Source organism: Protopterus annectens, chromosome 10.part0 (genome assembly GCF_019279795.1).
Source record: "Protopterus annectens isolate FY-2018-M chromosome 10.part0, PAN1.0, whole genome shotgun sequence".
Lineage (NCBI taxonomy): Eukaryota > Metazoa > Chordata > Ceratodontiformes > Protopteridae > Protopterus > Protopterus annectens.
In genome coordinates this window covers 1,287,030,775-1,287,053,487 of record NC_056744.1, presented here as the reverse complement: position 1 = coordinate 1,287,053,487, position 22,713 = coordinate 1,287,030,775, and positions in this window count along the sequence as shown.

Below are 22,713 nucleotides of genomic sequence, written 5' to 3'. Positions count from 1 at the left end.
AGAAGGTCAATAAAACCCAAAAAGTCAGAAGTCTGATAAAACAATTGAATGCAGTAATGTGATATAATAGAAGTAAGCAGGATATATTACTGTGCTGCTAATTTACTAACTGATTAAGTTCTACCACAACAACACAGGGTAGTGAGGGGAAAGGAAGGGGAGAAATTGAATACCATCATGGAAGTATCGAATAGAGAAAACTATAAAGCAATTAAGACAAGAAGTGTCACTGTTAAACTATAGAAGAGGGAATAGAGAAATAAAAATACTAAGAAAGATAGATGTGATGAAAGCAATGCACAGTATTAGAACAGACCAGGATCTATCTATCATGCGCTATCGCAAATAACAAACTAAAAATTTCAGCACAGGTGGAAAAACTTAGAAGATACACAGATAAATATAAAGGAAAAGTACAAAATAAGCAATTTGTTGATGACCCAAAAAAGTTTTATAGAGAATTGGGAAAAAAGGTAAAAGGAACTGAAAGACTGCCAAAAAAGTGGAAGTAGATACATTTTGGAGAAATGTACATTAAGATCCCATGGAACATAACAAAGATGCTAAATGGATAAAAGAAGTAAAAGAAAGAATAAGAAGTTTAAAGGTCCAGGATATGAAATGGGATGAAGTAACAGCCAGAGAGATTGAAACAAAGTTAAGAAAAGCCTCTAATTGGAAAACACCAAGCCCAGATGCAGTACCTAACTTTTGGTTAAAAGTATTAATATCTTTGTAGAAAGATTTAGCCATGATTTAGAACTATTTATATGTGCACCCTGAACAGACATCAATCTGGCTAACAACAGGTAAAACAATGCTCCTACTTATGAGTGAACCTACAAGCTACCCTAAAAATTATAGACCAATAACTTGCCTTCTGACAACATATAAACTATACGCAGGAATTGATGCTGACAGAGTTTATAGTCATTTAGAAGAAAACTCAGTCATAGCAGTAAAACAAAAGGGCAATAAAAGAAAGTCATATGGAACAAAGGATCATTTGTTGTTAAATAAAGTCATACTAGAGAACAGTAAAAAGAGGACGAATTTAACTATGGCATGGATTGACTATAAAAAAGCATTTGATACTATCCCACACTCATGGTGCTTAAAAATGTATAAGATACCCCCTACACTGATTGACTGCATTACAGTGATCATGAAACGGTGGAAGACCACTTTGCAATTAAGCCATGATAAAGGACAGATTATTATCCCAGGGATAAAAATCCAAAGGGGGATATTCCAGGGTGACTCTATATCACCATTGCTATTCTGCCTTGCCATTAACCCATTAAGCTGTTTACTTAGCTTAGGCCATGGCTACAATTTGGCTCCTAGAAAACAACAAAGTATAAAGACTTCTCAGCTTCTCTTTGTTGATGATTTAAAAATGTATAGCTCATCAGATGAGGAACTGAAAGCACAGGTGCAGGTTGTCAAAACCTTTTCAGATAATATAAAAATGTCATTTGGTCTTGATAATTGTGCAAAAGCAACCTTTAAAGTAGGAAAACTGTAGCACCAGGAAAACATCAGTTTGGAATAAGAATGTGATATAAAAAAACTTTAGCATGAGGGAGTGTATACATATTTGGGAATTAATGAAGGATCAACAATAAAACATGAACAAATGTGAATAAAACTTAGTAAGGAATACTTTCGAAGACTTAAATTAATTCTGAAAACAGCATTGACAGCTAGAAACAAAATCCAAGCTATAAACCGATTTGCTCTTCCAGTCCTAACTTACAGTTTTGGAGTGGTTGAATGCCCCCAAAACATGCTGGATAGAATAGATAGGAAAACAAGAAGGATGCTTCATGCCCATCAAATGATTAATAAAAATCATTGCATACCAAGATTATATATTCCCCATTCCAAAGGTGGTATGGGCCTACTTGAAACTGATTACATGTATAGATCTGCAATTGTGGGACTCCACACATATCTCCTGATCTCACAAGACCCAAATGTAGTGAAAGTTTTGAAACATGAGGAGAATACAGCTAAGATGACTTCTCTGCTTAATTTAGCAGAAGCATATCGGCATCAAGCAGGAATGGAAATCAAACCAGTAGATAAAAATCAGGCAGCAACTGAATGTGCCAAAAAACAAAAGAAATTATATAAGCTGAAGGACCAGGTGAGAAGGAAAGAAATGTGAAAAAAGCATAAATATAGTTGCAAGTATAGAAGACTTCTGGAAGAACCTCATGTTGATCAGGAATGAACGCAGGAATGGTTAAGGAGAGGCAAATTTAAACCTAGAGATGAAAGGTTAATATTGGCAGCACAAGATAGTGGGTTATGTGCATGCTGGTTTACAAAGTCCATTGAACATGTGGGAGAAACAGACAAATGTAGGATTTGTAAAACCAAATTAGAAACAGTTGCACACGTTGTTGCTGGTTGTGACATACTAATGGCAGAAGGACTGTATACTAAAAGGCATAATAATGTGGCAAGATTGTTGCACTGGGGATTGTGCAAACATTATGGTATTGAAGTGGCTGAAAAACACTGGAAACATGAGCCACAAAGCATCATAGAAAATAATGGTTTTCATCACATAGGATCACTCATTACCAACAGTTCAAAAGACAGATGCTAGAAAGCTGGATATAGCGGTCCAAGAAAAGAAGATAAAAGTAGCATTGATCATTGAAATTGCAACACCCAGTGACTAAAATGTCATGTGTACAGAGAGACGCAAAGTCATAAAATATCAGGATCAGCAGGCAGAAACAAGAGCAATGTGGAAGAAAGATACCCAGACAATTCCAATAGTAGTGGGAGCAACGGGTCTTTTAAAAAAGAATCTACAATTGTATTTAGATATGTTACCAGTCTATGTAACCCTGTATGAATTGCAGAAGGAGTCATTACTGGGCACTTTGCAGGTGCTGCAATGAGCACTTTTGGCTGACATCAAAGATTGAAACTATGCTAATTTCATGAACTTTAATGGTACTTTGACTTAAGAATGGGGTTCACTTCCATCATAGGATTAGAAACCCAAAAGATTTGGAGAAATAAAATAAAATGATTCTGTAGGAATGAGAAGTATACTAACTGGTTCTCTGACAGAGTAGCTGATACATGGAACAGACTACCAAATTATATTAAAGCAAGGACTAGTTTAGATAGTTTTAAGAACAGCCTTCACACTTATGGGAACAAGTGTTTTGGTATATTGGCTGGCTAGAAGGGCATTAATGCTTGTGCTTGAAATATTTGTATGTATGCATGTATCATCCTTTATTTTGTACTTGAAGTCTCATCCCACTTCTTGTTTCCTTGGACTTTGTCTCACCTTTGAATGCTTGCCACTTCCTGCCTCTTTTCATTGTTGCTGTAATGCAGAGGCAGAAGTCTTTACCTTCCCTTGACAAATTCATCCACACTTTGGACTTCTCAGAGGACTCTTCTGTTACCCCTATATCTTTATACTGGTAGATGTGTTTGTATTTTGCCAGTTGGTAAACTGCTTTTGTTTTTTTATTGCATTTAGGCTGTAAGAAAATCCTTAGCATTTTTGTTTACCCACTGTTTCCAAAGATCCCTAAAAATGTGAAATCCTTTACAAAAAATTTGGTCACGTGTAAGATAAAGGACTATGTCTGCTGAAAAGTTTGAACCTCCACCTGGGTAACCAGATAGTGCCTTTTCTCACTACAGTGACTTGAACAGACTTTTGTGAGTGGACTTTCTTTCTTTAGATATGTTCTTTTTTCTATTTTAATCATGTTGCTAGAGTCCAGTATCATCTATATTTTGCCAGAGTCCAATATCTGCTTTAACTCTGTCCTACCTATTTTTCAAGCATAAAATACAAGACACAGTCCTCTTCATTCATTATTACTTTTTCAGATGATTCCTTAAATAATTTTTCATAACATATCTTTTGTACGGTAACAAAGCTTTTGCCTTTTTGTGGATCCACTTGACACACCCATCTCTTAATAACATCATTGAATAGCAGTCCTTGCTCATACAATCATTCATTTTTGTACGGAAAGTAAAGTTGAAAACTTTGGTGTGATGCCCATGTACTGGCCCAGTAATCAAGGAGCCTCAATCCTCACCGCTAACACGAGTAAGGGGTGTCCACATTGGGAGGATAACACGTACACACACAGTAAAGTACAATTTCCCTTAAGAGCACACAGAGATCACAGTCAGTCTGGGGCTGGTTTGTCCCTCCCTCTCCAGATCCCCAATAAGACTCTCCATTGGTACAGCTATAGGATCAAGATCTCAGCCTAGTGGTCAAGCTAAAACCTCCAGCACCCTCTCTGTCCAACCAGTGCTTCATGTCCCTGCCAAGTAGCTGACACACACACACTTTGAGATATGAGTTATATACAACACACAGACACTCCTGGCGAAGGCTGGCACAGGTTCTCCAGCACTATAAGCTAGAAATCACTGCCACCAACCACTAATACCAGCTACTATAAGGCCCTTCCCAAAGGGTGACCAATTTCACTGTGTAATATTACTGTTATCTAAATAGTAAGTGTGACCCAGGGCTAAAGCTATTGGAGTGGCTTGGATAGTATCACTAAATACATGCCATATACTTTAAGAGCTTAAATTATCTCTACACAAAACAGCCTCAGTTGAACGGTTTAAAATATTTAATAATAAATAATCAAACCACAATACAATACTTATTACTTCAACACAATGACATTACATAGTTCAGAAATCACAAGAAAAATGCTTTTAAATAATACTGTAGAATAGTCTGACATAAATATAGAAAACAACTAATCTGGCTATTTCTATCTATCTCTAAGATAAATCACTATTCTAAATAAATATCTTATTTACAGAGCAAAGGCAGAGTGCTGGTGATTTGATGTGTTCAAGTTCAGACAAAATCCAAAATGCTCAAATCTTTCTTTCTGAGAAAGTCTTAAATTGATAAGCACCCAGTACTGCTGAGTCATTTCACATTACATGATTTATATCACTTATTTAGTTCCCAGGCTAACAGAAACTCAGAATTTACATTTCTTAGTAAGCTGCACCTGGCCTGGAAGCCACAGCAAAAAGGACATTATACATGTAAAACCTCAGTAATTATCTCTTAAATCAAGACAATAGAAAGAATTTCCTGGCCCAGACATCCTGCCTCCAAGCTTGAGATCAAACAGTCATGCAATGCTTGACTTGTCAGCTTTCTTCCAGCAGAGTGCACTGTGGTTACAATTTTGAAGCTCAGTACAACATATAGTTTAATCATAACATATAGTTCTCTTTACATTTGTAAAACAAGCCTGTGGATTATATTAATATTTACAAATGACATAGAATTATTTACAAAATTCTATCTAGCTAGGCTGGCAGCCTTCACAATTGGCTTTGACCAGCATTTGATAATAGCTTTTTGTAGGTAATGTACTCCTTATCTTCCTGAGTGCATTTCCTAAATATCCCATAGTACTTCCATATCATATTCCAAAAGATCCTGTTTGTTTTCCTACAAATAAACTCCACAGATTATATTAGTTATGTGGATTTGCTTCTCAGGCCATACTGTACTTTGAAATCACATGCTTGTAGATCTAGTAGAATTCAATGCAGTAGAACTACTGGAGCTTTATATAAAGACTTCTTGAACATACTCTCTGGTGGACTGTGGTCTGTTTCCACAGTAACAGTTTTACTATAAGTGTAGTCAAGAGATTTCTAACAGTCATAGACAAGTTCCAATATTTATATCTCTATTTTCAAGTATCTCCTTTGCTCATCAGTCAAAACTCTTTAACTGTATGCAATTGGTCAACTCTTTTAAAAAAGAACTGTAGCCAAACCCAATTAACTGTAATCAGCCTGAACAGCAAACTGATTGAGATACATCATAAAACTTTAAGGCTGAAGCCTCTTTTAACAACCATTTTTCATGTTTTAAAGCTTTTAAACCATGCTGTATGTTTTGACCAGTCACACCAAGTAGCAATATCCCCATCACAACATAACTCTCACTCACTTTAAACCTACCTTCAATAAAATACATGCCACACACATCCACCCCAAAAACAAAAAACATCAACAGTACCCCCCACACAGGCACATTGCTCTGACAAACATAGCAACTCCATTTTCTAGTAGAAAATAACCCAGACAAGCCATAGTGATACTACAAGTACAGTCTTGACTATTATATGTACTTAATTGGCTCCATGACAAGCTATTAACTCTTTTGTGATTGCTGTGCATAAATGTGATCACACAGGAGTGATATCACTCAAATGTGAGCAGTATTTACACATGAAAATAAGTAAAAAAAAAAAAAAAAAACAAAAACTGACAAACCTGCACTCCCAGCATAGAGTTCTGCTCCTCTCGTAGCCTTATTACTTTAATAAATATATATCTATATATATGTATATATATATATATATATATATATATATATATATATATATATATATATATATATATATATATATATATATATATATATGTATATAAATATATATATATATATATATATAAACACAATCCAGGGTTGTGTTATGGGGAAAAGAGACATCTCTGTGGTAGTGCAATCTTAATCTTCCAGAAAACGGTACACGCAAACTTGTAATTATATATAAGAGTTGTGATAACTTATGTCTTACAAAGAAGACTGAAGTGGAGAGTGAGTCTTTGATCAGATGTTTTCAACAAGTTGGACATTCATAAGATGATATGAAGTTATTAAGGCAACACCCATAAGCTGACTGTAGTTTCTTATAATTTTTATTATTAGTGTATAATAGTCTGTTGTAGCCTCTTCAGTGGTGTTGTAATATCTAATTAGCTGCCTATAAGCTTTGAAATATTGAACCATTCTTAGGAATAATGTGAACACAGAGTTGTCTTGTTTTTTTCCAGCATATTGATTATAGTGCAAACTTTCTCAGTATCTGGTTTGGGAGATTCAAAAATCAGAATATGAATCGTACTTCAAATGAGATACGCAGATTTGACTTTTATGTTTGCAAAGTTTCCTGTCTCAGTCTGTTTAGTAATGTTATCATTCTCGCATCATACTACAGTTTGGTAGCACCCCATAGCAAGAAGTCATTTACAAAGTTTGATTCCTTTCACCCCCAGCTGCACACTGTGTGACTCAGAGCAAGTCACTTAACCAGGCAGTGCACTAAGAACAACATGCAGTAACCACACAACAACTTTATTAAAATAAGTATTGCAATTTTCCACACATAAGCTTTCATAACAAAATGTTTCTTCAAGTACTGGAAACAGAACACATTGGAACATCACATTAAATGACTGCTTGATTTAGCTGTCAGTCACATGACCATTTCAGTTATTGTTTTAAAGACTTTAGTATGAGTATCGGTTTATACTATTCATTCTATATAACCCTGGATCTCTGACTGACATTAGTACATTTGGTGTGAGACACAAAATAGATTGCCACTGATCATGTATAAAGCATCTACTGGAACTATACTAGAAATATTACCAGTTGTTTGCTAGTAATTATGAAGATATGTAATATTTATATATAGATGGTGATGAAGAAAATTGACATTGATATTTGCAATAGAAGTACATCTTGATGGATATTCAGTAATATTTGTTACTTATACAAATATACATGATTTTACATATTTCTGTAAATATTGCAACAAACTGTTGTCATGTGAAAACTCAAGGGAGGCTGAACAAATCTGACTGACACTACATATCTAGTCTGTGCATTTTGTCCTGGTCCTCTTTAATAATACGCAACGGTAACAATTGAAATTTGATGATCTTTATTAATTTCACACAACTTTTTTACATTATTTCAAATATTAATTCTAACAGGAATGACCTTGTAACCAAACATGTAAATCCTTATAGCATACATCAGGGCAGTGTACCCACTCACCCTGTCCGAATAAGCAGCATCCATACCTCCACTCACTTATTCTTATCAATTAAGCAACATCCTACACCTCACTTTCCTCCCCAAAACCCATTGCATCAGCACCCAACACCAAGAGGAGGAACAGAAGAGGGAGAATCATGCCCCTCTTCTCTGCCAAATACCCACCTCATAACCATACCAAACAAATTAACAAAAGAAACAAGGGGAGGGAGGCTGGGTTACAAATTCACACCAAAATGTGATCCTCTTCCAGTTACAGTCCTATAAAAAAACTAAGTCCCACCCTACAGCTATGTCACACCCTCTAAAGTCCCCATAACAAATTAACCCATCCCTTCCCAAAGTCTGGTCAAACCTATTTCTTTTCCTTAATCTTAAACCCCTTCCCCAACAAATCTCTCACCCTCACCTCCATTTAACTCACTCTAACCCTCACCAAAGATGTCCCTGGACAAATTGGTTTGTTTCCAAACCTCATTTGTCCCAGTCCCCTTTAATAATACACGATGACACCAAATGGCATTCACACATATCTTTGTTACATTATTTGAAATATTAATTCTAACAGGAATGACCTTGTAACCACAACACAAAAACCCTTATAACATACATCAGGGCAGCATAACTGCTCACCCTGTCTGAATAAGCAGCATCCCTACCTTCACTCACTTATTCTTCTCAATCAAGTAGTGTCTTACAGCTCACATTCATCCCCAAACTCATTGCATTGGCACCCAACACCAAGAGGGGAACAGTAGAGGGACAAGCCTGACCCTCTACTCTGTCAACCACACTGACCACAGGCTGTTCCCTGTATTACAAAAGAACTTTCACCAATCTCTCTAAAAATAAACTTAAATGTATGCTAAACAAATCACAGCCAAACGCATTCAAGTGCACCACATTGAATCTAAACCAAAGTAGGTCCCTGTTATCAAAATCCCTATGGTCTAACGTATGCATAACCAATGTCCCCAACTGCCATGCCAGCCTATATTTAATAAATGTCTGTGCATACTCAGAAACCTTAAAATCAGCAGCATTCCTCCAACACAAACTTGGTACTATCTCCAATCATACAATGCACATGCCTGGATATAACATCTGCAACATAAACAAATCCTCCCTTATCTTATCTACCAACTGCTTCTTAGGAATTATTCCCAAATCATTACTAGCCAACTGTATCACCAATATTCAACAAAGTCCCATCTGTAACTGTATCACTTCAACTTCATCCATAAACTGAGTCCACCTAAGACCTCTAATCCAGTACCAACTAACTGTCCACTCCAATCGACGCAAACACACATCCTTTCCATTCATTCGAACTGCTGCCCTCTTTGCTGTCCAATGGATATACGAATGGCCCAAGACGACAATCTCCTTTCCTGAAAGACAAAAACATATAAAAGACATATTAATTATCAGTTGAATCCATTACCTAATCTAAGATAAAAAGGCATTGGAAGACCACCTGCCCACTCTCCGGATGATCTCAGTGGATCTGCCTTCCCTTCCCAAATCCAAAGCCCTACCAATATGAAAAGAATGAGTGGAAAACCTCTCAACTGGAAAACCCATACATGACAGCACCCTTCTTATTACATGTACAAACTGATTACCCATTACCATCTTACTCCTTCTCAACCAAAGAACCAAATCATGAGGGCTCCCCACATGAGTCTGCATCAATCCTGCAGCCCAACCCACTGGACAAAGCCCCTCACTCCTACCTTTATTAAGAACTATCTGCGTGCCCTTCCTTAACTGATCCATTTTAAATCTATGTAACCAAATGCGCATTGAACCTAGAAAAACATAACCTTTCTCCAAATTAATGACCCTAAAGGTCTGATACCCAAAATGCCCCAAAATACATCCATAAACACAAAATAACCCAGAAAACATAATCAACAGACTCACCCAAAATTAAAGCTAAACTCTTCAATAAAACTTTCAAAATTTTTCTCATCAACTGCCACTGTATATCCATATTCCCTCCAACCACTTTACTCTTACCTCTCAAGATGTGCCCCACCATCCAGGACTTTGTAAAATCAAGCAGCACAGCAACCTGTGCAAATATACTAATTGCTGCCAAGTACACCTTAACCAATTGCACTGCCTTACCCAGCCCCCAAGCCAAAGCCAAGTATCACAATAATAATTCCTCTGATCAAACTCCTTCATCCTCAGCCAACTGCAAAATAAATTTACCAAAATGACACAGTGCCCTACCATATGCTCTGCTGGTAGACACCACCAAAGATTGCTGCACTAACCTCCTGGTTACATCAAGCCAAGATGCCACACCTTGTCTGGCAACAACATTGGTACCTCCTTCTCTCTCGGGGCCAACTGTTGGAACCTGGAAAACTAAAATCAAGACAGACCCTCAGAAATTTTATCCCCTGCCACATGGACACCTGTGTACGAAAAATTTATTAAAAACTCTGCAAAACTAACTTACGTAAAACCAACAACAATTCAAATCTCACAGTCTTTGCTTGCAAAACTTGTACCACTGCCATATTATCCAAATTAAAAATTACACTCTTTCCCCCCAGTTACTCCTGCCAAACTACTGATGCAACCCATATTGGCACTAACTCCAAGAATTCAAAAACATAAAGGGCAACAGGCTGTCTGGAAGACAAATCCATGTCTTATTCATATAAAATAAAATAAGAAAAAAACACAGTTCTAACTAACTGGAACAGGCATGTGAAGGTACTAATAAGGATTTTTGAATGCAAATATTACTACACTATGGTTAAAATAATTAAATTATTTTATTATTTATTTTTAGGATATTCCATGTAGGTTCATAGGATGATACTAGGCTATTGGCTCGGAGGCCGTTATAAGCCTAGCCAAGAATTTTGCCCATGTTCCCACAAAGTCAGCACCTGTTTCCTTTGTCCAGCAGGGACACAGGTGGGATCCTAGTGGAGTATTTCCTGTTTTCCATCCAGTCTTCCAGGTTCCTGTTAAAGAGGGCTAGAGAGGTACTATGCTTGACATGGAGAGGGAAATAATCTTTCCTGCCACATCTCAGTCCCAGGCCTCTGTCTATTACAGCACAGTGCATTAGCCTACTAGGCCACTCAGCTCTGTGAAAGTATGAAAAAAATATGAAAACACATGAAAAGGAATTTTTGACGGTTGCCTGTTCCAGTTAGTTAGAACTTAGAACAGTTAGAACATTTTATATGAACAAGATGTTGCTTTGTTATATAATAGTTATATAATAGTTCTTATTATTGGTGGTCTTAGGAGGGAAGGTGATGTACAACATTTATTGGGTCTATATTATAACATCAAATTTTATAAACATCGAATGTTATAATATTGAACCCGTAATGTCGAACGCTGAAAACAGCGAAGGTGCAGGACACCAAATTCTTTTCCAGGGGAAGAATTCGGTGGGCTGTTGCTGTAGCTTCGCTGTTTTCAGCATTCGATATGTTGGAATGTTACGGGTCGGGTTCAGGTGTGCGATTGTGTGTAGGTTAGGGTTAGGGGGCGGGTTAGGTGAGTTAGGGTTAGGGAGTGGGTCAGGTAAGTGTGCAGTTGTGTGGACGTTAGGGTTAGGGGGCGGGTTAGGTGAGTTAGGGTTAAGGCGTGGGTCAGGTTATTTGAGTTAGGGTTAGGGCGCGGGTCAGGTAAGTGTGCAGTTGTGTGTAGGTTAGGGTTAGGGGGCAGGTTAGGTGAGTTAGGGTTAGGGCGCAGGTGAGGTGAGTGTGCGATAGTGACGGACCTTAGGGTTAGGGTTGGGTTAAGGTACGTGGATAGCTAGTAGTGTATGTAAAGTTTAGTTTAGGTTTAGGTGTAGGATTTTAAGTGCATGTGTGTGGATTGCTGTTTTTTGTGTGTGTTTGTATTGTGTGTATGTTTCTCGGAATAGCGATTTTTTTCCCTCGGAAAAAAGTCGCTATTCTGACTGTTCGATGTTTTCAGATTTCAGTGTTTGGGGTTCGATATTATAACATTTGATGTTTACGAACTTCGATGTTATAATATAGACCCCCATTTATTAGCTTGTATGTTTTTTTCAAAAATGGTTAATCTATTGTTTCTAATATATACAAGTACACTGCTAGTTTTATGTTAATGAAATACTCCTGTCTTTTTAAAAATGTAAGTGAAATCTGTGTGTGTGTGTGTGTGTGTGTGTGTGTGTGTGTGTGTGTGTGTGTGTGTGTGTGTGTGTGTGTGTGTGGTGTGTGTGTGTGTGTGTAGAGTTACTTGAATGGATTAATCCATAACTATTTAAGTTTGGCTTTGCAGTGGATGATGAAAGTGCTTAATGGTGTGTTTTAATATTGAAAATAAATGTGGATTTGTGTTCCGGACAGCCTGTCACCTTTTATGACTGACTTATGGTTAACTCCAAAAACGAAAAATCCTTTTTCCACTCCTCCTTCCAATCCACTGGCCAAAGCGCCACAAACCATTCCCCTCCAAAAAAAAAAAAAAAAACAACAATTCCCATATCCCCAGTTACATCTGTGAACAATTGCAGTTCCTCTTGGCCAACCCAGAGACCATTAAACCACTCCAAAAATTACAACCAAAATGCCAAATCAGCCCACACCAACTTGTTAATCATGATCCAATATTGTTTGCTTTTCCCTCCTGTTAACAAAAGGGCCACTGACCTACAAAAAGTATGTCTTGGATGAACTGCCCGACATGAAAATTCAAAAGCCCTAAAAGCTCCATAACCTCCCTAATCTGCACCCTGTCTTTGCATACCACCCACCCAATCTTCTCCTTCACTCGAGCTATCTTATCAGCTAGCTAGCAAAACAACCCATGTTCTGCATTCACCAATTAACCCAAGAAATCCAATGCCTTAGATGGGCCTTCCAACTTCTGCCTAGCCAATGGGATCCAACTCATCACATACCCCCAAAAACCTTCAAATGCTCCCTCAACCCCCTCAACTACTATCAAGAAATCATCCAAGTAATGCACCACCCTCTGTGTATCCACCTGCTGCTGCCAAACCCAATGAAGTGGCATGCTAAATTTTTCAAAAGTAGCACAGGCTACCAAGCATCCCATTGGCATAGCCTTATCAAACTACCATGCCTAATAATAACCACTCCTCCTTCTGTATTGGCAAAAGGCGAAAGGTGGATTCAATGTCCCTCTTCACTAACCATGGATCCTTAAACCCCAGAATAACCTTCACAGCATCATCCAAAGATGATAACTGACCTTGGCATCCTCAACTGAAATAAAGGATTAATGGAGCTCCCTTCTGTGTATGACAAATGGTGACCTACCCTGAACTCACCAGCCACCTTCTTAGGAACCAAACCCAGCAGTAAAACCTTAAAATTCACAATCCTTCTCTACCAAACCCTGAAAAATATCCTCCTTCTGCAGCACAGATCAGTAATTCTTACAGACTACATTCCACACCACCCATGATTTAATAGAAAACCCCTGAAAAAAAAGCCCTCAACTATTTCCCCCCTTAAGAGAAGAATCAGGAAATTGCTGGATCATATGCCACAATACTTCCATCTTAAAGGGAGAATGCATCCCCCGGCCATCCCCTTGCCTTCCTAAAGGACACCCCTCCCCGTAACCTTCGAAAATACTCCCTATCTCAGAAATTCTGAAACCCTTGCAAAGAAAATGGAAAACATCCTCCATCAATTGAAAGCGAACCTGGAGTCACCAAATTAACCTTCCACTGACCACACTGCATCACTGGATGGTTCCCAGCACACTTTGAGCAAGCATCTGAGAACTTACACCCTACCCACGAGCAATGTCCCGCATTAAAAGCCCAACATACTCCCCTCCTTCTCCCACTACCTTTTCCTCTCTACTAACCACCCCAAAGCTATCCCATCATAGTAGCTAGCCATATGTCTGCATGACTAGTCTCCCAGTGGAGAGAGTGATCGACCGCTTTCCACTTATGAAACCTCTGGTCATACCATAACCAAGTGGTCCCCTACCACAAATGTTGAGCCTCTTGAATTGTAAGTCAAGAGTGGTAAAGCCAAAGAAATAGCCTTCTCCAGCCAAACTGCCATGTAAAACCTACCCCCCCAATTATCCCATGTCTTAGGTCGCACCATACCTACTGTCCTCCTCCCCAATGTCACTAAAGCTGCCAAAAGGTCCTTGCTATTCACTGATTTTGATTCCACCATTCACTGTACCCTTCCCCATCAATTAATTCAAAGACATCAACATATTTCCCCCTCCAAATATTTTCCTTAACTGAGGATGGAATGTGAGGGGTCAGGAAAACTGTCCTTGTCCCTTGCCCCAAAGCCTGCGTAGTTAACCAATCACAAAGCTGTAAGCCAAAATCCGCCCCAACTTCAGAAAATTATCCTACTCCACCCACAGATGACCCTGAGCTCCCCACAGGCAACCCTACTCTATCCTCCCCACTGATTGCTTCATGCTGTCCCAGCTCATGACACCACTGAGTATCTCCCATACACCCTTCAGCTTCACCTGACTGCAGATAGACCTCATCCCCAGCTGTCCCACAATCATGCCTCACACACTGGAAACCTGCCCTGCCTAACAGGATGACTCCCAACAGGATATCATTACCTGTCACTCTGTCCTGAGCTACTCCAGCCACCGGAGGATCCAATGCAATGACATCTCTTGACTGCCGTGACAGTTTCCCAAAAGCCACCAACCTGGTCTTTGGAGCCAGATATCATCTCTTTGACTGGACTTGCCCACATCATTTGACATCCTGAACTCAGCATTAGGCACCTCCTGGAAAAGCTCATCTGCTCACACCACAGTGCCCTTCCACCTCTGCAGTAAACTCTGGATATTCGCAAGGGAGCCCGCAGGATTTTTTGCAGGGGGGGTGCAAACCCAAGCCCCACCCATGCAGCCCCACCCCTCTGCAGCCACGCCCATGCAGCCCCACCCCCATCCCTGCCCACTCAGCCATTTCAGTGTCCCAATACTTGGCTATTTTTCCCCCATTTGTCATAGGCACTGTTCAAATCTCTAAGTGTGCATACTGTTTTATACTTTACTTCTACAATGATTACAGATATTTGGACTTCATTTACAACTTTTATTTCAAATTTTATAGCACAAACACTGATAGACATTTACTAAACCTAAACAAAGCAATAGTCTTACAATGAAAAGAGACTTAGTATTAAAACTTCTGTACCTTTGAAACCACATTCACCAAAACAACATTGAAACCCGCATTCAAAGAAAATGCATCTGGCCAGTGGCAGGGTAAGTTTACCTTTGGGCTGTTATCAAATCATAGGCTCCTTGCACACATTTTTAGAACCATGCAAAAGTTATTTGATTCACCTTCCTGACTGTATTAATTTTACTATATAATAATTGAATTATATCCCTTGTATAATACAGCACCACTTGTTAGAGTGTGTTTTAAATTTATAGTTCTGAACATTTTTCCTTTAAGCAATGAAACAAATCATATGAACCAGTAATGACAACCTGCCCAATTCAGAACATTTCAACCATAAAGGGCCACTCTACTCAAACTTCTGTCATACAATCCACCAATATCAATCAATATGCAGAATCTTTGCAGAAGTAAATCTCATCTGAATAATTCCACATTAAAGAGATCTGAAACCAGTGAAGAGGCCGTTGCTAGAAAACAACTTTATATTTCAGTGTTTCATCTACAAATTCACTGCCTGCTGCCCTTGAAAAATAAATTGCCTACATTATATTAAAAAAAATGGTAAGCTGGTATATTGCGATAGGAAATGGGTGGCAAGCTGAAAAACAAGTTCATAGTTATTAGGCATCTCATCCAAAGGAGGACATACACCCCCTTAAAATACAAATCTACATGTTGTGGGAGTAGAGCCTATAGCCCTCTGTATGAAGATGCAAGTATGCTACCTGCTGTGCTGCTTTAAAAATGCTATACCACAATAGTGATACTATTTGCTAAACAAAACAGTTGCACATTTTAAGCAGGCTTAGCATGAGCAGCAGTAAAACTCTCTTCCCTTGAAGCTCACAATTCCTTGAAAATGCACTTGAAAATAAATTCCACCTGCTAACTCTAGGGCATTTTACTCTCTCTAACACACACCTCAACCTCTAAGTGCAAGAAATCTGGACAAAGCCTAAAGTAAATAGGAGCATATTATAAATATTGCTCTCATGAACTTAGAACATTGCTAGAATAACAGGATTTATGTTAGTATGCATTTTTCTAAAGGATATGACATCTAAAACTCAAATGTCTGCCATTATTTAGCAACTTCAATGCTTTTTAGGAGGAATATGGGGCAAAATCTGGACATTCTCCAAAAACCTGGACAGCTGAGGGTATGCTTCCTCCTTCTTATACATACATACAGACACACAATACCTCTCAATCTTTTAACACAAGAAATATGGACAAAGCCTGTTATAATGTTGGGGATAAAGGCCCAAAACTAGGGACACATTAGAAAGTTGAATAAAAGGATTTGTGTTAGAATTAATTTTCTGAATGATATGAAGTCTGAAACTGAAATGCATGTCATTATTTATTAACCAACTATATTCAGATATAGTTGGTTGTCTCAGTACTCACAGTGGCTTGCATTTTCTCCTCTCTTGAAAGGCCCACTCTGCTTAACTTGTGTATTATTTCCTCAGTCACTTCACCGTGGGTTGCAAGGCAGCTTCATCACTACTGTGTGCACAAAATATAATGCTTTCAATGAGTCTTGCAAGAAATCACATGCAATGTGCAGCCCATGACATTCCTCTCTGTGGAAAAGAAGGCTCTGGTGGAAATTTGTGTTACTTATTAGATTTTCGTATTGAAACTGGTGACACAATACTGAAACAGCACAGTGAAACAGGCAGCAGGAAATGCTTGGTACACATCCCATAGGGTGCAAAATGAGCTGCTGGCAGAATTCGAACACGTACTTCAAAAGGAGATTGTTTGTGCAGCAAACGGGCAATTGGATTTAGTGTATTGGAAGATGAAACTGCAGATATCTCAGACATTGAGCAGTTCTCATTGGGCATTTGGTTTGTTGATGATGATTGTATTCGAGAAGAGTTTGTGGTTTTTGTTCACATTGTTGTGAGAGATGCACAGTCTGTATCAAATGTCATTGTCAGTGAATGCATAAAGTACGGTCTAGACCTGGAAAAATTACTTAGACAGGCTAAGACGGCTACTCCATAATGGCAAGCATCCAGAATGGTGGTCAGGCAAAGATTCGTGAAAAGTATCCAAAAACAGCCTTTATCCACTGCGCGTCTCACAGACTAAACCTTGTAGTCAATGATCTGAATGATGTTCCTGAAATACATAGTGCTGTTGGTGTTATCAAGAAGATTATTTTTTCCATGACAATCCAAAATGACAAGCACTGGCACCAAATATACCTCTTCTGTGTGAGACATGATGGACTGAGAAATATAAATCCATTTGTGTGTTTAGTCAGAACTTTGAGAAAATATTTGACTGCCTGGCTGATCTTCAGAGGAGCACTGCTGGTGAAACCAGACAAAATGCACATATGTTACTCAGGGCTTGCTCTTTGTGCATGTTTCTTATTTTTCTCTTCATTATTGCAAATTACTCATCAGTTCTTGAGCCTGTTGCCCAGATGTTTCAGTCTGTTCAACTTGATATAGTAGAGGCTCAACAACACATCAACAGACTCATTGAAATATTCAAGGAGCACTGCAACCATGCTGAAGAACACTTTAGGAATGACATTCTCAGTAAGGCAAGATCACTAGCAGATAAATTTAGTATTGAGTTAGTGTTGTCAAGGATTTGCAGTCGACACACCAAGCAAACACAGTAGGCATGGATTTTGAGAGTTATTACAGAACAAGTATTTATATTCCCTATCTTGACTCATTAGTTTCTTCACTGACGTCTCGCTTTTCCACCATTAACACTGCTCAGTTCAACTTATTTTATCTGCATCTTAAAATGATGCAAAACCTACAACGTGAAGAATTCTGAAAACAAATTGCCGTCAGTAATGAACTATATCATATTGCTACTATATCTGAATGATCGCTTCTTGTCTGATGCATTGGCTTTGAAGTTATAAGACAACCTAAAGAATCCATTGGGCTACTACTACCTTTGTAGTCAATATCTTGCAGATCTTCTATCAATGATGTTACTGAACAAAAACAAATAAAAAAAGAAGTGTCAGGTATGGGATTAAAAAAAAACATTTTCTGATGTGTTTCAGATACATCAATGATTAACATGTGCATCATGCTAACCTGGACAACAACAAAAAATAAATACATAAAACTAGTTGATTTTTGCTTTTGTACATTTATGCAAAGAAAACTTAATACTGCAGTAAGCACCATTATACCTCTCAACTGAACAGATTTTCGCAGAATGTCCAGATTTTTGCCTCATATTTTTTGTGTGTTCTTCCTAAAATCTGTACTTTTCTGGCAAATAGCTGAGGATTGAAGTCATTAAATAATGATAAACATTTGAGTTGAAGAGTCCACATCCTTCAGAAATTTCATGCTAATGCAAAACCTATTATTCTATCAACTTTCTAAGTTTGTAAGAGCAATATTTAAAATCTTTCCCTACTTGTTCCCCCATCATTTTAATCTTTGTCCAGATTTTTTGCTCTAAGAGGTTGGGACTGAGGTATGAATTCTGGATAGGAATGTGTTTTATGCACAGTCTTCACAGTTTCCCTTAAAATGTCAATGAATCTCACATGAACTTGTCTATATTCTCCTGCTTTGGCGATCTGGCTAGTGCTTTTTTAGTTTTTCCTTTCTTGTCTTATCTTTAGTACATCTTCAACATTATCTCTACTAAACATACTGTATGAAAAATCATATGTTACTACCTACTATACTTTTAATTGTATGTTTAAACCATTATGCTTATGTAAATATCTTATGCAATCATATATCTGCTATATTTTATAACTGTGTAAACCACAATGCTCAAGTAAATATCTTATGTATAGTATGTTAGCAATTGTTCTGGAGCTTTTCTTCCTGGGCCTCTGCTGAAAATGGACAGCTTTGTCCAGTCCGACCTCCCTGGTAAACAAACATAAAATAAAAAAAAAAATCTGACCTTTATGTGGATTCAAAAAAAAGAAAAGTACATCATGTAACAGAAACCAGACAGTGGCTCTCTGAATTTACTATACTATTCTGTAACTGAATGCACATTACTTAATGTTAACTGATAAAACAATTAAATAAAAATACAGTATGACATGGGAAGAAGATAATGCTTTATGATTTGTAAACTGCTCATAACTTGTCAGAATCCTTGAACTGTATAAAACACCTCTTTCTAACCTTTAGAGTCTAGAAAACAGTTTTTCTTGATAAGCAGCAATAAAGACTCCAGCATATAATAAAAATGCATACACACCAGAAAATAACAGTTAAACATACTGTGCATGTCTCTCTGCATATCTGTAAATTAGTAAGCCATGTCTTTTTAAACCTGTAGTAAATGTTATGTTCTCCATGATAGCGTTATATATAGGTTCATAGGTTCATAGGTTCATACTAGGCTATCTGCCCGAGGGCATTTATAAGCCTAGCCCATAGTTTTGTGGCTTACGCCACCCCTTTAGTTTGGAGAAACTATGCCCATTATTTTGCTGTGCCTCTGTCAAGCAGTGACACTGAGGTAATCCCTGGGGTGTATCTGCGATCTCCCATCCATTGGTCAAGATTCCTCTTGAACAAGGCCAGCGAGGTGCTCTGCCTCACATAAACCGGGATTTTGTTCCACAGCATAGGGAGTCTTTGGGTGATGAATCTATCCCTCCAGCACGTCCTATTAATAACCGTGTCGAGGTTTAAGTCTCCCGCCCTTGTGACTCTGAGGGATCTAGATTTTTTGAGATGAAGCATGTTCATAAAAATCTGGGTTTGACATGGCCTTGTATGTCAGGCATAGGTCACCTCTGAGCAAGCGGTAAGCAACTGAATATAACTGGAGTTATTTCAGTCGGGCAGCATAAGACAGATTTTTGAGACCCTTTATCCTTTTGGTGAGGAACTTTTGTGGCCTCTCCAGCTGCTGCAAGTGTCGGGTCAGATACATTCTGAATGGGGCATTGTACTCGATCATTGGTCTGATGAGTGATGAGTATAGGGAGACTATGACTTCCCTTGATCTAGATGTGAATCCCTTCATGATAAGGTGGGCAATGTAGAAGGTCTTCCTAACTACTTTAGCAATATGAGTGTCGAATGAAAGGCTACTGTCAACCTGGGTTCCCAGGTCCCTAATAACTTCTTCTGTGTTCAGGGGATTGCCACCTATATGGTAGCTAGGGGTAACCTTATTTTTCCCGAAGGGTATGACTATGCATTTCTTGGCATTTAACTTTAGGCCATGGCTCTGGCACCAGTTATCCTTTTCTGTGAGACCCTTCTGAAGGATATCTGTGTCGGATGTGTTTTCAACTTCGGCGCCCAGTTTGCAGTCATCTGCAAACTTTGTCAGCCATAACCCTCCTGTGTTTGCTTGTACTTCAGAAAAGTAGATGCCAAACAAGAGTGGGCCCAGGACTGAGCCCTGTGGGACACCACTTGTGACAGGCTTTGAGTCTGACATGGCGCCAGCAACTCTGACCCTGTGGGTTCTGTCACTCAGCCAGTTTGCAACCCATCTTGTAATGTATGGGTTTACATTTAAGTTGATGAGTTTTTCAATGATACCCGAGTGAGGTATTGTATCAAAAGCCTTTGCCAGGTCTAGGTAGGCTGTATGGACTGCCTTTCCTCGTCAATGGCCTTGGTGACTGTTTGAAAAAGTCAACCAAGTTTAGAAGGCATGATCTGCCTTTGACAAAGCCAAACTGGGTTGGATCCAAAGTCTGCAAGTTCCCTATGTCTTTATTTATGAGATCCATTATGATCCTCTCCATGGCTTTGCAGATAAGGCTTGTCAAGCTAATGGGATGGTAATTTCCAGGGTCGGTGGAGGCACCGCCTTTGTGGAGTGGGACCACAGTCGCTGTGCCACTCCTGGAGTGCGTATCCGGAGGTGAGACTAAGATTAAACAGCTGTCCTAACTGTGGGTTTAATTCCTCGTTGAGTTCATGGAGCACACAGCCAGGGACACCATCAGGTCCCATGGATGCTGTGTTCTTTGCCTTGGAGAGCAGTTCTCACCTGGGCGTTAGAGATGTTTGGGGCTACAATCATTTGGTATAGATATCTCTCCTTTAGGGGAGAAAAGTTTGCACTGAACCTGTCAGCCAGTATGTTGGCAATGTCTGTAGGATCAGTAATCTTCACATCATTTTGAACTAATTCTGAGCATATCTGGGAGTTTCCTCCTAGGTTTCTGACATAGCTAAAGAATGCCTTATAGTTGTCTTTAGAGTCCTTAGCTATTTTTTTCTCAAAATTAGCTTTGGATGATTTTATGAGAGCTCTTAGCTTTTTACTTATAGTGATCAGCGGTGTCTTACCTTTTAAGGATTTTGCTCTATCTTGTAGTAGCTTTCTCCTTTTGTTGTAGAGTTTGTTTGTGGCTGGGATCCACCAGACTGGACGCTTGCCTTTGGTACAAAGAGTCTTTGTTTTGCTTGGGATTGCCTGATCCATGCAGCCCTGCAGGTGCTGGTAGAAGGCATTTGTAAGTGATTCAGCGGTTTGAGTAATGTTAACCGCCGGCTCAGGGGCCTTAAAGGAGACCACACTAGTCTTTAGAAGTGTGAAGTCGGCTTTCGAGAAGTTCTTTACTGTGGTCTTTTTCATTTGGTGGGGCGGATGAGGACCTCCAGCGAGATTAGTTTGTGATCAGATCTCACCAGTGAGGGGTATACTTCCGGCGTTGAACATTGTGCTCCCATGTTCGTGATGATGAGATCAAGTATGTTTTCTCCTCTTGTGGGGATGGTGACTAGTTGTTCCATGGCATTTGAGTTTATGAATTCCAGGAACTTTTGGGCTAGAGTGTTTGGGCTTGAGTAGTGTTCTTTGCATACTCTCACCTTAGTAAACATCCTGTAGTGACAAGAACACTGTCTCTTTGGGAGTTACTTTGCAATATTCTTAAATCAAAACTACTTGCAGAAGACAATAATGTTAATCCATCCTGAATGCGACCAATACAACACTTCATTAAAATATCTATTAATCTACTAAGAAAACAGATTTCTGCCTCAAAGTAAGAAGTAATTAAAAACAGTTAATAACAACAACTCCCCCTCTTTGGTCTGACGTCCTGTGATTTGTAATGCTAGTCACTCTCCAAAAAAATATTTATGTTTGGGACTTCCTTATCAATTAAGGTAGATCACCATTAAAAATCAGCACTCCTTGAAGATGTGACAACAATGCAAACAGCACAACATAATTCTCCTGATAAGTACTGCAAAATATTCTATTTGCCATTTCCTATTTAACCAACTGTATATGGGCAGAAGCTGGAATACAGAGGTGAAGCAATCAGTACCTTTATTTGGCCAAGATGGGTTTTACAATCCACCTACTGGAGCTTCACCTTCAACAGGGTCAGGCAACAACTACTAAATAAACAAAACCCTATGTTTAATAAAATAAACAGATCTAATGTCACCAAGCAGGCAATAGTTAACATGGATGCAGATGCCACTCTATCCCTAATGGCTGATAGCCCCATAAAAAAAAAAAGTAAAACTGACAGTATCGTTCTCTCACAACACGCAACAAAAATGTGCAACAGGCAACTAGGACACAACTATGTTCTAGCTTCAATTGTTAAAACGTATACATTTACACAATTACAATAGTTTATATACATTTCTGTTCTAACCTGGCAGGG